Source organism: Marmota marmota, unplaced genomic scaffold (genome assembly GCF_001458135.2).
Source record: "Marmota marmota marmota unplaced genomic scaffold, marMar, whole genome shotgun sequence".
NCBI lineage: Eukaryota > Metazoa > Chordata > Mammalia > Rodentia > Sciuridae > Marmota > Marmota marmota.
Window position 1 is genome coordinate 1 of NW_026006496.1, and position 4874 is coordinate 4874.

At 45.8% G+C, this 4874-nt stretch overlaps 1 non-coding gene across 1 annotated transcript; it reads left to right on the forward strand.

Annotated features, from left to right (window-relative positions):
* Positions 1–229: 229 nt before the first annotated feature.
* Positions 230–302, forward strand: Trnaa-ggc. Its single transcript has one exon. It is a non-coding gene; the product is annotated as a tRNA-Ala (tRNA).
* The last annotated feature ends 4572 nt before the right edge of the window (positions 303–4874 follow it).

Here is a 4874-nt window from a genome sequence, read left to right on the forward strand (position 1 = left end):
CTACTGCCTCAAAAGCAAAGAGTCCAGGCCGGTAATGTCTCCTCTGTGACATTGGCCTGAGGATGAGACAGAACCTCTGGGACAATTTCTCTTCCGGCCAGTATTGCCCTTTTCCCTGGAAGCAAGAGCACGGGTTGTAATAGTGTCACCTTTCAAATAAATCTTAGGAGTAATAGCCCTAAATCCCTATGGCACCTCTGGAGTTTCCACTGAAACAAAGCCGTTGGGCTGGAGGTGTAGCTCAGTGGTAGAGCACTTGCCTGGCATGCATGAGGCCCTGGGTTCAATACCCAGCACCACAAACACCCAGTGTTGTGACCACAGCCATATCTGATGGGTTTATCTTAGCCTTTGCAATTCTACTCAAGGTCTAGGTTCTTTCTTAAGGATCTTGTAGGTTCCTGGTTTAAATTAGTGGTCACATATGAATATGTTAATCTCCCACCAACACACCTAAGTATTCCAACCTATGCTTAGAGACCAACTTCCTCTTATATATAAAAAAATATCCTGTATACTCTCGGATCCTAATCCCTCATGTGGAGTCATCTCCTACAGTTTTGAGTGAATACCAGGTCTTTTCAGAATGTAATCTTACTCCAGTGTACAGCTATTTCTATTATCTACCTGTGTGTTAGCCAGCTTTTTGTCCCTCTGACCATAATACCTAACATAAATAATTTAAAGGAGGAAGATTTTATCTTGGCTCACGGTTTCAGCAGTTTTAGTTCATGGTTGGCAATCTCGATTGCTTTGGGCCTGAGATGAGGCAGAATATCATGGAGGAAGGGTGGAAGGGAAGAAAGCTGCTCAGCTCATGATATTGATGAAGCAGAGTAGCGGGTGGAGGGGGATAGAGTGAGGAAGGGGCTAGGGATAAGATATAGTCCCCAGGGCACACCCCCCACCGACCTAATTCCTCCAACCATGCTCTACCTGCCTGCAGTTTCACCACCTCCAAATTTGTTTGTTTGTTTGTTTGTTTGTTTTGGTGCTGAGGATTGAACCCAGGGCCTTGCGCATGCAAGGCAAGCACTCTACCAACTGAGCTATATCCCCAGTCCCTCAAATTATTAATCTATCAAATGGATTAATCCACTGAGAGGTCAGAGCCCTCACGATCCAATCACTTCCTAAAAGCCCACCTCTGGACATTGCTGAACCAAGCCCTCAGTGCATGAGCTTTTAGGGGACACTCCAGATCCAAACTATAACAATTTTTGTGTGACAATCCATTATATTCTCATCAGCACCATGTGGTAATCCTTGTTATTGGCCTTAGTATTATTTTATTATATGAGATAATCTTCCTCAATCAAGTCTTCCTGCATAAAGGCCAGACCTTATGTGTTTATGATTATATACTCTCTTTCCTTAGTACAAGATAGGACAAGATAAGTACTCTATTTCCCCATGTTCAATAATTCCCCTCAATCCTAGGTTCATTTATTATCCACATTTATTAAGCATGTACCATACTGCTCTTAGGACATCCCTTTCTCATGTCCCCCTTCTTTCTGTTAGAAGTCACCTCCCAAATTCTTCAAATAAATATTGCTATGAAGTTAATGATGCTCCTTCTTATCTGTACTCCCAAGGGGTCTAGACTGGCCTTGAAGGCCAAGCTGTGTGAAACATGGAAAGCTGCTTGTGCTTCCATGTGAAACAGAAACGAGCTGGGGGAAAGCCCAGCCTGGCCAGGGAACGTGCTGCCTGGGAGCAGGAGATCAGCAATGGCCTGGCCCTAACTTGGCTCTGACAGTTACTGTTCTTCTAGAACCAGGCATGCCAGATGTATGTCAACATTTACCATGAAATATATTTGGTGGGTGGAAAATATCCCTGTTTCTTCCATTGATGGATCCATCCTTCCAAAGTACTCCTGCCTGCCCCCCCACTGCATTCCTAGAAGAAAAAGGTCCACTGGCAGGTGTGAAGTAGTAGCCCCAAAGATCCACATTGTCACATCCAAAAAGTTCTTCTGATTCTGATGTTGGGTGACCACGATGGAGAACCACCACTATGATCTGGCCTTATCTCTCATACCTTCTCAACTCCAACAGTCCAATCAAAATCCCCTACATTAATGAATCTCAAACTTAAATAGCATCAAATCATTCAAGAGGGCTTGTTAAAAACACAGTTTACTGGGCCCTGACCCCCAGGGCTTTTGATTCTGTAGGTCTGGAGTGTCCTTGAGGATTTGCATTTCTAGCAAGTTCTCATGTGTTACTGATGCTGCTGGTCCAAACAAGGACCACACGTGGAGAATCAGTTCCAATATCCTGCTCTGTCTGCTCCTTGACTTCCTCTCTTCAGTGAACTTGTCCTTCTACCAACGTTATGGATTCTGATGCTCATCCCCCAAGCCTTGTCATTACCAATAATTATACCCTTCTGTAATATCCATGTTAAGCATCCTGCCCTCCAACTTCTACCTCATTCCTTTTATTGCCCAATTCCAAGCCCAATGGGACTCTACTGTACTAGATCTACCTGCTTTTCACTGTCCCCCCACCCCATCATTCTCTTTCTCTTAGCCCAGCTTAGGTTCCATGGCCCAGTATTATTTGGTTCCCTCAGACACCCTCAACCAATTCTCTTACCTCTTTTTCTTTTGTTATAATCTCCTAACAAAACTCTAACCCTGGTTAAGTCCACCACATGCATCTTGTGTCTCATTTAATTTAGTGAGTATTCATTCACTTCTGCCTGCTGCCGCCATTTCCTGGGCCAACCCATTTTTGTCCATCATTGTTTGGCTTTCTTTCCTGTGGGAGATTTGACACTCTGGATCTCATTCTCTCTCACTTCCTTAAGGACACTGTTCCACGAATCATCTCCTTCTGATCTCATCATTAATTCTTCCTATTGGTTCATTCCTGTCTGCACACCAATATATAATAATATTTACCATCTTTTAAAACAATCTTCTATTGGTCTTACTTCCCCTGCTACTTCTCCATTTCTCTGTTGTACTTTGTCACCCTCCTCTCCTCATTCTCACTTGAACCCTCACTGGCCAGATTTTTTTCCCATCTTTCTCTGGAAATCATTTTTTTGTCAAGGTCACTAGTGATTTTCCCATTGCCAAATCCAGTAGCCATTCTTCAGTCCCAACCTGTCATTCCCTCCATCTAGAAAAACTTTCTTCACTTGGCTTCTGCGATGCTGCTCACCCTTCTGGTTCCCCTACCTCACTGCTTGCTCCTTTTGGTGTTTCCTTTTCCTCTCTTTGCTCTCTAAGTTCAGAGTGCCCTGGTTCTTGGTCCTTAGATTCCTCTCTCCTCTGTCTGCACTCCCTTCCTAGGGGATCTCATCCACTCCCGTGCTGGTGACTCCCAAACTCGTATCTCCAACCTAGGAGATAGAAAGTTCTCCCCGAACTTCAAACTCATGTACCCAGTGGCTTACTGGACATCTCCAGTTGACAACTCATATTTGTAAGTTCAAAACCAAACTCCTGGTTCTTCTAACTGAGCAGGCCCAAACAGTTACTCCTTTATCAATGACATATCAGTAAATGGCTATTTCAGGCTTCCCTTTGGATTAGGCCCAAAACAAGAAGTCATCCTTGACTCCTTTCTCTCACACCATCCATACCACCTATTTACAAATCCCGTATGTTCTACTATCAGAGTATTCCCCAAATCTGACCCCTTCTCTCCATCTTTACCACATTACCTTGGTCCAAGTCATCATTATTTCTCACCTAAATAATTGCAACAGTCTCTTAAGTTCTTCCCATTTCTACTCTCTTCCCGCAATCTTTCAATATGTTCATCAAATTCTGTGATTCCTCTGTCCTGTTCCTCATACAGAGTACTCTAAACCCTTTATAAAGGCAAAGGAGGTCTCTTTGTCTTGCTCGGGCCTTTGCTCTTACTGTTCCCTCAGGCCCACCCTGGTTTCCAACTGTTTTGGAGGCCTCCTGTGACCTCCACCCCCATCTAACACACCTCTCATTGGCTCTTTCTAGCCCATTTCTTGCTGTATAGACTTTTACCTGAAGTTTTATGTGTTTAGATGCTCAATAAATACTTGTTGAATTAATCCGTTAATTGAAAAGCGTTTCAGTCTTCCCTCCCCAGTGGCTGCAGCCCTGTATGGGGAGATGTCCCCCGACTGCCTCTCTCTATTTTTCTAATAGCCTCCTGGTCACCACCTGGGCCCCTCCCCTCCCCAGAGCCTGCCAGACCCTTCTAATTGCTCCTGCTGCAGAGGGAGGGAGTTGGTCTCTAAAGAGAGAGAGGAGGGAGGGAGGAGCTCCATCTGGTGTCCAGGAAGGTAAGGGAGCAGCCTGGGGTCGGCTGTTCTCCTGCATCCTTGAGTCCACAATATGGGGAGGTTAGGGAGCCTTGGGGCCTGGCACCCTTGGAGTAGACTGGCTCTTGACTCTTCTCAATTCTGTTGTCAGAGGATGGGCCCAGAGGCCCCAACTTCTCTTGATTTGACCAACTTAGCAGGACCCAGCAACCAGCCTCCGGGCTGCAGCAGGCAGGGGGTGGGGGTGGCAGGGACAATGGGCAGCTCGGAGCCAGCGCTCCTTTTGCACCAGCCTGAAGTGATACAATGATACAAAGGGAGAGTCTTGTGCTCCCGGGAAGGGGGGTGGGCAGAGGCCTTTGTCCCGCTATTTTATACATTGCTGGTGGGTGGGGGGCTGGAGGGTGGGGGGGTGGTAAGCGGCTGTCAATATGGGGAGGAGTAGAAAGTGATGCAGAGGCCCTGGAAAGTTTTTGAATTTCAATCAGGTTGGCTTTGAAAGAGTTTGGCTTTTGTTGAAAGAAAGAGAAAGGTTAATGCTAACGTTGAGGGGGAGGGGGTGGCTTCTGGAGATAGAGTCCTGTTTGCAGGCGGTCAGCTGTGGGACA